The sequence below is a fragment of the Lepisma saccharinum genome, chromosome 12 (genome assembly GCF_977018435.1).
Source record: "Lepisma saccharinum chromosome 12, izLepSacc3.1, whole genome shotgun sequence".
Taxonomy (NCBI): domain Eukaryota; kingdom Metazoa; phylum Arthropoda; class Insecta; order Zygentoma; family Lepismatidae; genus Lepisma; species Lepisma saccharinum.
This window is the reverse complement of record NC_139240.1, coordinates 17,529,659-17,542,342: the sequence shown is the minus strand read 5'-3', so window position 1 is coordinate 17,542,342 and position 12,684 is coordinate 17,529,659. Positions and strand designations below refer to the sequence as shown.

At 42.8% G+C, this 12,684-nt stretch overlaps 1 protein-coding gene across 2 annotated transcripts in view; it reads left to right on the top strand.

The window, feature by feature from the left end:
- The first annotated feature begins 726 nt into the window (after nt 1–726).
- LOC145996389 (carcinine transporter-like) overlaps nt 727–12,684 on the top strand; it is an 82,715-nt gene continuing 70,757 nt past the window's right edge. The window contains exon 1 of one of the 2 annotated variants that reach the window (XM_083132819.1): nt 727–835. The gene's annotated coding sequence lies outside the window, so the exon portion shown is untranslated. The remainder of the gene's footprint in view (nt 836–12,684) is intronic. The other variant, XM_083132820.1, reaches the window with a different exon arrangement.

Sequence of the window (12,684 nt, the reverse complement as noted above, 5' to 3'; positions counted from 1 at the left end):
ACCCTGCTTTTGGCATAATGGTAAAATCTAGCATAATCTGCAAACGCCAGTCCCTAGGAGAGGGAAATCGAATTAAAAGAAAGGTGTTTTCAGGAAACAGAAATAATAAAGTTATATCCAAATCTTATTTCTACTTCACCAGCGGACATGTTTCAAACGAAAGGGAGTATGCCGATTCAGAGAATTTTTTACAACCATGCCACGATCCATTCTCTATATTTTCTTCATCCTGCCCGATTTAGTTCGTCAGGAAATTTAATGGTAGAAAACCTTTTTAAGTTCTATGTTGAACCCATGTCGCTTGTTGCACCATTTTAAACAATTTTGGGAGAAAATTTACACTATTACATTTGTTTTTTATAGGTTCACATTTAAATATTTCATAGTTCTAAGTGAGGAACAAGGGTCCTTGTGCATGAGCCCGCAGCTAACATTCTAAATGCAAAGGATACTACAAGCGTTACGTGTGACTGTAAATGAACGCATTTTTAAAACTTTCCTCAGTTTACCATAACTTCTTCCTACATTCCGAGAGAGCCATGAGTCGCCACTGCTCCTGAATGTGCTCTGAATGCTACTTAAAATCCCATACATATCTAATGCTCCAGCAAAAAATGATGTGATTAAAATGGTGAAGAAGAATCATGCTATCTGTTAATTGCGTGTATTTTGTTTGACCTGTGTCCTGCTCTGAACTTTGGCAGACATGAAACATTCCGTCTGGCACAGATTATTCATGTTGTTTTCAATCTGTTCGTGATTTCATTGAAGACTCGTGTCAATGAAGAGACTTTGAAGTGAAGTTTGAGTGAGTTTGAGAGCAGAAATTCTATAGGTAAGGTTTGTTAGTTTCTGTACGTGCGTGTATAATGCATGTAGATCAGTTGATTATTGTGACGTGCAACTACAATACACTTTGATTGAAGATACAAGGGCTAACCCAAGCATGATATTTACCAGCAGATCTCGTCATCGTTGAGGGATTGTAGTTATAACTCTAACGCTATAAGATTGATTAAAACAGTGCGTCATCTCTGACGTTACTTCCTCGTCACGTAGAAGGAAAGGTATCATGTACTACAAACACACTATAAATTCACAAATTGTTTCAGTAGAGTATTTTTGTGACTCCCACCACAACTTTGATTTCTTGACCAAACGACCACAAAAAGTTAAAAAACTCACTTTCTCTCCCCGTTCCGCGCCTCATTTATTGCGCTGACGACGTTTCACGGGGGCAAAAAGGCAGTGATGAGTGAAAGATGAGCTCTCGTTCTCTCATCCTCCTCATCTTTCTCATCTTTCTCGTTGTTCTCTCATTCTCTTTTTATTCTCCTCTCATCCTCTTATATTTTTTTTTATTCTCTCATTTTTTTATTCTCTTATTTTCTTATTTTTTGAAAGATGAGTGCATCTTATCGTAATTTTCCAAGTCTGGGACCAAATGTTTATATATCGTGACCTACGTAAACCTCTCCTCTCATTCTCTCATTCTCTCATTCTCTTATTTTTTGAAAGATGAGTGCACTTTATCGTAATTTTCCAAGTTTGGGACCAAATGTTTATATATTGTGACCTACGTAAACCTCTTCTCTTATCCTCTTATTCTCTCAATCTCTCAATCTCTCAATCTCTCATTCTCTTATTCTCTCTACCTTTAGAATATTGTCGTCAACATTTTAGAGAGATGAAGTTGGAGTGCTGGAATCAACGGGGCCAAATGTTTATATATATCGTGATCTTCGTAAACCTCTTCTCTCATCCTCTTATTCTCTCAATCTCTCAATCTCTCATTCTCTCATTCTCTCTACCTTTAGAATATTGTCGTCAACATTTTAGAGAGATGAAGTTGGAGTGCTGGAATCAACGGGGCCAAATGTTTATATATATCGTGATCTTCGTAAACCTCTTCTCTCGGGGAGGGAACGATGTACCACACACACATACACACACACACACACACACACACACACACACACACACACACACACACACACACACACACACACACACACGCGCGCGCGCGCGTATGCCTCTTATTATTTCCGTATTGTAACACAAACAAACAAACAAAATAATAATTGTTGTTTTTAGGATGCCTGGCCCCTATATAACCTCACCAGGGATACATGGTAACGGCGAAATCATCACGAGTTTAGATTTGTACTGCGAATGTTGTCAAAAATTTAATCAATGTTGTTTATTCTCGATGCTAGAATCTTACATAGATTATTCTCTAAAAACGAAAATCGATAATCCTATGCCAAGCCCCCCCAAGGCATTCAGGCAATTTCTAATGTTTGCGTGGATAGCGACGCCCGGTAGAATTTTTCCTGTCCCTGTGGAGAAATTGTGTTTCGTCGCTCAATGTAACATTTTCATCACGAACCAAACTATCCACAGCAACCCCTCCCCGAACCCATTCACCTTGCATCCTCTTTCGCCCGAAGAGATTCTATTTTTTTCAGCTTTCCCACGGTTCTGAATGAAGAATCCATCACATCCCTGATAACAATAGAATCAGAGGGGGATGTGGCGGAAGCAAACACAGCAGCATCTTCCGCTTTTTGAGTTTTATACTGGGAATCGTTTGTTTCACACACCACACCCTGACGGGGCGTGGAATAGAGGCCGAGGGGAAATGATCGACAATACATACATGGGTGGAACTATCAACGTCCCGTTTATTGTTATTTGTCCCCCACAGGATATTGTGCATATCACAAAAGTTTTTGTTGAAAAAATATAGCATGAATAAATCAGTCAACAAGGGTTTTATTTGCTAGGATATTGACCATAGCCCTTATTGTGTTTTCACCAAAGAGAGTCGCGTGGAGTAGGGAGGAGAGAAGGAGAAAAAAAAAGAGGAGTTCCTATATAACGTACTAGTTTCTTCTTTTGTACATCATTATCATAGTGAACGTCAATCGTGGCAGTTCAGTATTCTTAATTGTTTGTCTGGCAGTATACATATATATCATCGTGGAAGTTTTAGTGAGCTACAAGTTTTTATTTTGAAGTTTTTCTATCTCTCTTGAAGGGTGAACGTCAATCGTGGGAGTTCAGTATTCTTAATTGTTTGTCTGGCAGTATAGATATATATCATCGTGGAAGTTTTAGTGAGCTACAAGTTTTTATTTTGAAGTTTCTCTCCATCTCTGTTGAAAGGTAAGTTTTTATTTTCATGATATATTAATATTTTTGTTTTGCGTCTGACACACACATATTCAGAGGAGCCATAAAAAATTGACACACACTTACATGTCGTATATTTTTAACCTCCTACAACAGTGCACACACACACACATACATACATACATACATACATACATACATACATACATACATACATACATACATACTGTTTGCGTCTAATATATATGTGGAAGGAAAAAATATCTAGCATTTTTTAACTTTTTTTCCTTCTGTTTCAGTGCACTTTCCACTACCATCACCACAACCCCCCCAAAAAATTTCTCTGTGTATATATAAATAACAGAAGGAAAAAATGGAACCGCAACCAGGTCCCTCCGGTCTTGTGGCATGTCGCAACTGTCGAAAGTTGATTTCTAAACCTAATATTGCTAGGCATTTAAAAAAATGTCGTCTACCAGATCATGATGTCGTAGCCTCGCCGGCAAAAAAATCTCGCACTGATGGGCATGAGGAGGGTGCTTTGAATAAAAGTGCACGCATCATGACTTATAAATCTGGAAGCGATGAAAAGTGTGACTCGAGCATCTTCCTCAACAATGTGAAATCTCTGGTAGTCGATAAATTACGTGATTGCCTCGTCAATGTTGCAATTAAAATTCATCTCGTCTTGACCCTGCTGTATGAGAAAGTTGTCTCGTCCGAGTCAAGCACTTTCAGCTTTTACGTAGGGTGTGAGAGCTTACACGATGACAATAACGAGAATCTTGACGAGATAGTGACACGGCTATTTGAGCACTTGACACAAAAACAAGAAGAGTTTGAAGGTAGAGGAAGTGGATGGAGTCTTTGCGGTCACAACCACATGTTAGAACTTCGAGTCTGCAATTTCAAACCATTACGCAGCACTAAAAAAAAAACAAAAAAACAAAAAAAGCAAAATGCAGTGTTGAACATACAAAGTAATGATCAGAAGAGTTTCCTATGGTCTGTCATCGCCGCATTACACCCGGCTAATAATAATAACCCCCAACGCCTGTCCAATTACAGAGGATACGAGGGGATATACGAGAATATGATGAGAGGAATTTCCTATCCTGTGCCCCTGAATAAGATCAATCAATTTGAAAAAAACTATAGAGAGGAAAAAGGAAAAGATATCAATATTTCTGTGTTTGGGGTTGACGATTGCGACAACATTCGTGTGTTAAGACCTGCGAGAAGCCAGAATAATGTAATTCGACTCTTGCTTGTAGATGGTCGTTATAGTTTGATACGAAATTTCTCAGGATTAGTAGGAAGACAGATCACCAAGAATCGCGATAAGATGGAAATTTGCGATCGGTGTTTGAGAATTTTTCGCGGGGGTAAGAAGATAAAAGAACAGCACAAGTGTTTTGGCTCCGTGAATGCAGAACCCGAAGATGTCATGCCGGAACCCGGAACCAAGATGAAATTTCAGAAACACCAGGCTCTTCTCCACCATCCCGTCGTCCTTTATGCCGACTTTGAAAGCTTCCAAGTTCCCATGACGTCTTGCGACCCTGATCCCTCTACCTCAAGCACGACCCAAATTTTTCACCACGAGCCTTGCAGTTTCTCCATCTACGGAGAAAAATTGAATGATGTCATCTTGTATTGCGGACCTGATGCGGCAAAACATTTTGTTGAGAAGATAGCGGAATGCGCGAGAGAACTTGCACCCAGCCTGAAAGGCTCTTACGTTTCTCCACCTGCTCTCACAACAGAACAACAACAGAGACATGACGCGGCGACAAGATGCGAGGAGTGTAACCAGGCTTTCACCGCCGAAAATTACAAGGTCGTCCACCATAACCACCAGAATGGATTATTTCTAAGCACCATCTGTAATTCGTGCAATCTCAAGATTAAGGAGTCGCATTTTGTTGCCGTGTTTCTGCACTACACGGAGAAGTACGACACACATCTCTTCGTCAAAGAGCTCCACAACATAACTTCTCGAATCAGCATCATCCCGAGAACGAGCGAGAAATATATTGCGGTGAGAGTGTGGATCCCTCTCCAAGAAGGAGGAAGCGTGGAAGTGCGAATCCTGGACTCTTACAATTTCCTGTCCTCCAGCCTCGCAAGCCTTGCATCTCAACTTGGCGATGAAGATCTTGTGGCCACCAAGCAAAAATGTTTTTCGGGGAGAGATGAGAATTTGAATCTGTTGCGTCGCAAGGGTGTCTACCCCTACGAGTACGTCAACAATTTCGACAAATTTGACGAGACGGAACTTCCACCCCGGGAGGTATTTTATTCTTCTCTCACGGAGGACGTCTGTTCCGAAGAGGACTACGAACACGCTCGTAGTGTGTGGACGGCATTCAATTGCCAAACTTTTCGCGATTATCACGATCTTTATCTGAAATTGGACGTGACACTTCTGATGGATATTTTCGAATCGTTTCGTAAGAGATGCATCGCGATATACAAGTTGGATCCTGCGTATTTCTTCACCACGCCGGGATTGACTTGGGAATCGATGATGAAATACACCAACATGGAACTGGGACTTATTGCAGAGAAGGAACAGTATGCTTTCATGGAGAGTGCGATACGGGGTGGCATCGTCCAATGTCCCCGACGCCATGCTCAGGCAAACAATCCTCATACGCCTGGTTACGATGCATCGAAGCCCAACACCTACATTGTCTACTGGGATGTCAACAACCTGTACGGCCACTCCATGTCCCAGTGTCTTCCCATCAGCGACTACGGGTGGATGACCGAAGAGGAACTCTCCTGCGAAGATTTTCTCAACTGGAGCGAAGATAATGAATGGGGCTGTTTCTTGGAAGTGGATCTCGATTATCCCGAAACGCTTCACGAGAAACATCACGGATTGGCCCTGGCCCCCACCAAGGAGAAGCCACCTGGAGGATCGGAGCCAAAACTCATACTAAGCATGGAGAACAAGCGGAATTACGTTCTGCACTACCGACTCCTCCAATTTTACATAAGTCACGGCTTGCAGTTGAAGAAAGTTCATAGAGGATTGAAGTTCCGACAGAGCAAGTGGCTCGAACCGTACATAGCCGAGAACACGCGCCGCAGAGCGCAATCGACATCGCCTGCAGACAAGGATCTGTACAAACTGTTCAATAACGCCATCTACGGCAAGACGATGGAGAACGTGCGTAATTACATCGACGCAACGTTGGTCACGGACGAAAAGAAATTTGAGAAGATCGTCGCGTCACCCTACTTCAAAAACTTCACTATTTTCGACGAGAATCTAGTATTTGTTGAGAGGAACAAGAAGCAAGTGATGCTCAACAAGCCGATTGCCATAGGTGCCACCGTCCTTGAACTATCAAAATTGCACATGTACCAATCGTACTACGGTCAGTTTCAACCTTTTTATGGAGATAACATCCAAATATGTTACATTGACACGGATAGCTTCATTTTTCTAATCCAAACACCAAGCCTCGAACATGATCTGACTAAGATGAAGCATCTGTTTGATTTTAGCAACTTACCATCAGGCCATCACTTACATTCGGCAGAAAACAAAATGACGATTGGAAAGTTCAAAGATGAAGCGGCTGGTAATTACAGCAGGGAATTTGCGGGGCTTCGTGCCAAAATGTACTGTGTAAAGATTACAGAAGAAAAAGAGATCAAGAAGGCGAAGGGGGTAGGAAAAATAAGTACCAGCAAATTTAGCATGCAAAACTACAAAGAATGCCTTTTTCATGGTAAAAGGCAACTTAGCACCGATCATCGCATTGCAAGTAAATTGCATGATTTGTACACGACGCGCGTAACCAAGGTCGCATTGGATGGCAGAGACAACAAGTTACGCGTTCTCGATTGTCAAATCCACACGCGAGAGTGGGGGCACTACAATAAAAGCGATAAATGTGACGTGTGTTAACCGTAACCCCATAGTCATGAAGTCCACTGTGTTTTTGAAGAAGAATGGCAGACGGAGGAAAAGAATAAAAGAGGGAGCCCTCGGGCGATGAAAAATAAGAGTTGAATTTAATGAGCCTCGGTTTGAGTGGGCTTAACAACATAATAACAGGTTGCAACTTTTCATCGCCCGAGGGCTCCCTCTTTCATTCTCTTCCTGCGTATGTTTTGAAGAATAGCAAAAAAGCACGATGTGTTAAATAACTAACAAGAACAATGAATCTCTTTGGTTTTCGCAAACAAAGCAACATGGACACTGCAGCACCAAATTCCAATAACCTCTTACCTTCCGTGTTATCTAAACTCAGCGGTTTGTTAATCATTCACCTCAACAGCATTTGGACGGAAATAAATAACGATGTGGGCAAGATGTTTTATGTTTTTAATAACAATTTACATTTCTATGAAATTCCGATCGACGGGAAACTTCAAATCACCGTGAATCCGGAAAACGCAGGCGAAATCAAAATTTCTACCGGCAAGAACATTTTTCGAATGAAGCACGACAAGCTACTTTCTAACATGTCGTACGATGTGTCTGCAGGAGATTATCTTTACGTGGAACTCCTAGGAGATTACGACAAACTTATTCCTCTCTTCGTAGAATTACGAATCGTCTATCCTATTATAAATAACCGTTAACCAAAATGCCTAACGACATTTTCGGCAACACTAAGCGTGTAGACCATGCAGAAGAGATTCTCATGCTGGACGTTCGAGTTAAGAAGTTGAGGACCGATTTGATCGCTTTGCAGGAGACCTTAAACAAAAGTTTAGAGTCTGAGATCGCTACGCTCCAAACGCAATGTCTCGATCCCATTCTGAAAATCGATTCCGAACTGAAAACACTGATAAAAAATTATGTTGACGTACCTTCTTACGACAACATTCAAAATATACAGTTGAGCATGGATTCGCTTCAAAATGATTTGGCCAAATTACAGCAATTTCAATCGAAAAATGAAGATTTGGAAAAATTGAAACTCGAAATCGAAGAGCGAACTTCCGCAATAGAAAAGAATTTCTCTGAACTTCAAACCGTCGTGAACGATATTGATATAGAACGCTTGCAGGTCGTTGTTTCTAAATTACAAGAAGAATTCACTGGCACGTTGGGAGAAATCAAATCCAAGTTGCAGACTTTGGAAGATACAATGACGAACCTACCATCGTCGGACGAACTGCAGGTCATCGGTAAAAGCGTCGCGAACATAAAAATTCAACTGGAGGCTTATCAAGATTTCGAACACATTCAAACCACCATCGCTACGCTTCAGGCGTCCTTGGAATTGATCAACGAAGAAATTAAAAATATTCACGCTGAAGCAAGTGTGTTGACGAGCATTCAAGACACGTTGAGCACTGTTCAGCAGAAGATCGAATATTTAGAAAATTTGAACGTCGAAACGAATCTCGCTCATTTTCATCACGTACTGGACAACATACAGGGTGACTTGGAATCGTTACGAACGAGCGTGCCTTCAAGTGAAGATTTGGAAAAATTGAAAACGGCGGTGACGGCACTATCCGATTCGAGTGACATCAAAAGTTCATTGAGCGATCTCGAGAGTAAAGTGGCCAATCTCCCCACCTCCAAAGAATTACACGCTTTGAAAAGGAACATATCACGTATGCTGAAACGACTGGAAACGGAAACAGCGAACGTGGAACAGATTCGAGACGAACTTGCTTCGCTGGTGTCGACGCTGCCCACTTCGCAGAGCGTCGCCGACCTTCACACGCAGTTTACAGAGATGCGAATCATCGTGAACGATCTTACCGAGAAGAGCTCGAAATTGAATCAAATCGAGAACCTTCAGAACATTGTCGTCAACATCAGAAATCAAGTTGGAGTGCTGGAATCAACGCAGGAATCGACGCTGGCCTCTTTCGGTGCCAAGTTGCAAGAACTCAACGAAAGCTACAAGCAGTTGAACGTGGAAGTGAAAATCAAACCGTCATTTTCTACCGTAACGGATACCATAGTCGAGCATTTGGTGCCCGTACAAAACACACTGGGTCAGCTTCACAGCAACCTCGTTAGCATCGATACTAAATTCGCTAAACTGCATTCTCTGCAAGCCATCGAAATCAACAGCGTTCCCAATCAACAGAGAATCTCCACCTTCGTCGAAGGTAACAAACTGTACATGCTACATCCTTATCATCCGTACTACAAGTTTCTCCTCGATGGCACGATTCAGATAAACGAATTTTCGTACTGGTCTCACGGCAGAAAAGCTAGCGTTCCCACCATGACTTTGATATCGAATCGTGGTGTCCAGAAAGCAGGAAACATTCCTCTGGCGCGTTGGAACGAAACGCGCAACATATATGAAATACACGAAGACGAAGATCTTACTGTTTTCGACGTGAGTGCCGGCGATAAGCTGATCATTCAAAACACGAGCGAAGTGCCACCCTCTTTGAATCCCATCACGCTTGTGCTTCTTTTGAAACGTAATCTCTAAAAATAATAAAAAATGTCTAGGCAAGCCATCGTCCAAGAATTACATAAACCTGCACGCCGCAACTACGAACGTTTGGCTGTGGTAACCAAGGGAATCGACGACCTCTGGGAAAGCGACCTCGTCGAAATGAGTAGCGGCAAGTTAAAAAACGTGCATAAATTGAACAAGGGCAACAAGTACCTCCTCACCGTCATAGACACATTTTCGAAATTCGCATGGGCTCTACCTTTGAAGGCGAAAACAGGAACGTGCGTCACGGAAGCATTCAAGACAATTTTTCGCGAAAGCGGCGGCAGACGACCTCGGTTTCTGCACACGGACAAAGGGAAGGAATTTTACAATGCCGTATTCCAAAAGTTTATTCGGAAACACAACGTTCATCATTACTCGACCTTCAGTGACGTCAAGGCCAGCATTGTGGAAAGATTCAATCGCACTCTGAAATCGCGCATGTGGTCACGTTTCACGCTTCAGGGAAGCTACAAGTGGGTCATCATTCTTCCGGAACTTGTTAACGACTATAATCACACACGGCACGCAACGATAGGCATGAAGCCAGCTGACGTTACCAGGTCTGACGAGCAACATTTAATTTCTAGCGTTTACTGTCCAAAGTACACGCCCACGACAAAAAAAGCTAAATACAAAATTGGAGAACAGGTGAGGGTCAGTAAATTGAAGCGAACGTTCGACAGGGGTTTTACACGAAACTGGAGTACTGAACTTTTTACCGTGGTTCGAGTTCTACCTGGGAACCGTCACACGTATATAATAAAAGACAGTGGCGGTGAAATTTTATTGGGGCGCTTCTACGAGGAGGAACTCTCTAAAACTAAATACCCTGACACGTACCTTATCGAAAAAGTTTTGCGCAAGAGAGGCAACAAACTTTTGGTGAAATGGCTGGGACTTCCGGAAACAAGTTGGATCGATTCAAACGAAGTGATTCTATGAGTACGTGGAATGTTGTGAAACGTTTACCTAATTCGGAAAGTGGAAGGAAGAAAAAAAACGGCGAGTTGCTCCCCGACAGCATCCGCTGTCTGATCGTAGGACCTTCGGGGTGTGGAAAAACGACACTGCTCGTGGACAATTTTCTCCTTGCACCGAATTGGTTAGATTGGAAGAACAGGCACCTGTACGTGTTCTCGAAAAGTTTAGAGCAATCCAAATACCAGCAACTGATGAAACTGTACGATGGTCTGGACATTGCAACGTTCGCCTCGGAAATAAAACCACTCGACGATTGTCGTGAAAATTCAGTCGTTGTGTTCGACGATGCCATCCTGGAAAATCAAAATGAAATTCGCAACTTTTTCACGCAAGGTCGTCACAAAGGAATGGATTGCTTCTACCTAGCTCAAACGTTTTCCAAAATTCCAAAACAGTTAGTACGCGACAACGCTAATTTCATATGTTTGTTTCGTCAAGATCACACCAACCTCAAGCATGCGTACGATGACTACGTAGGCGGAGACATGAACTACAATCAATTTTCGGAAGGCTGCTGCTCTACTTGCTGGAACGGTGACGATTTCGGATTCGCTACGATCGACATGACGAGGAAACCCAACGACGGAAAATACAGAAACAAAATCAACGACTTTCTAAACGTTGCAACGTTGTGAGAAACGACATATATAAATAACGTCATGACGAAACGAAAAATCGAAGACGAAAATCTTAAGCTTCGCGATTACCTCGCAAAACGCTTCAAAGGTTGGAAATCCGAAAATCGCGGATTCTACGAAGAGAAGAAACGTCAGGATCAACCTGTGATCGATGCCATCAGCGGTCTAGGTAAAGAAATTAAAAGTGTCACGGAACAAAATAAAAATTTGATTAACGAACTCGTACCGCTCGCAGCTAAAAGTTACGCTGTACCCACGCCTATTTCAAGCATTCCTTCGACGCCGTTCGAACTGAAGGATGCACCGGCACGACGTCGAGCTATTGGTAGCACGTCCTCGTCTTCGGATAAAATTGAGTTGGGGCCTTTGGCACGAGACTACCTGAGTACGGGGAAATTCGACAAGGATGAAGTGTTCGGATTGTATCCCAGTATGGAAACCAGCGAAGGCGGCGGTGTGGTGTGGAAGATTGGGAAATCGAAGGTGACCTTCGAAGGCAACGACATTAAAGTCAATTTAGGCGACAAGGATAGTTGGAACAGGTATCCGGGTACGGTGGGACTGTGGGAACTCGTTGCCAAAAAGCAGCCGAAAGATTACACCGACGAAGATTACCAGAGTTACAAGGAAATTCTAATCATGACGGATGCCTTGTACCAAAACAACGACGCCTCGCAGAATAGGGTGAAATCGAGCAGCGGCGAGAAGTACAGGAATCTCATCAAACCGATTTGGAACCAGGTCAAAACAGGCAGCGGGGTCAAACGCTACAACACGTTACCCAAAGAATTCGTTTGGGTGGACGACGTGAGGAAACTCGTGGACCGATTGTTGGTGATAGCCGGCGAAGAAAATGCAGGCAACCGTAATTTCTACAACGAGAAGGTTGGCATCGTGGACATGATCAGCACGAAACTTTCCAACTTCATCGTGAACGACGACAAGGGCATAGGTTACCTCATCAAAATCATCAACACGCTGCCTCCGAAATTTTGGAACGTGGCCGAAGGAAAGGGGCTTGTGAACGACATCATCAACAAGTTACCTTTCGAGATGCATCTACCTGGCTACCAGTACTGCGGACCGGGTACCAAACTCGAGAAAAGATTGGAGAGAGGAGACAAGGGTGTGAATCCGTTGGACGCAGCATGCAAAGATCACGACATCGCCTACAACACCACGCAGACGGATCTGAATGCACGTCACGAAGCAGACAGAAAGTTAGAGCACGCAGCTTTCGAAAGATTCGTCAGCAGAGACGCATCGTTGGGTGAACGGGTCGCCGCACTGGGTACCACCATCGCCATGAACACGAAACAAAAATTGGGGTGGGGTATATAAATAACATACAGTAAAAAAATAAACATGTCTCGTATAACTGATTTGCCGCACGAACTACTATCTAAAATATTCAAAAAGGTAGTTAACGGAGATGTTAATAAACTTCTGATCATAGCTAGAACGACGCCGGAATTTCGCATCCC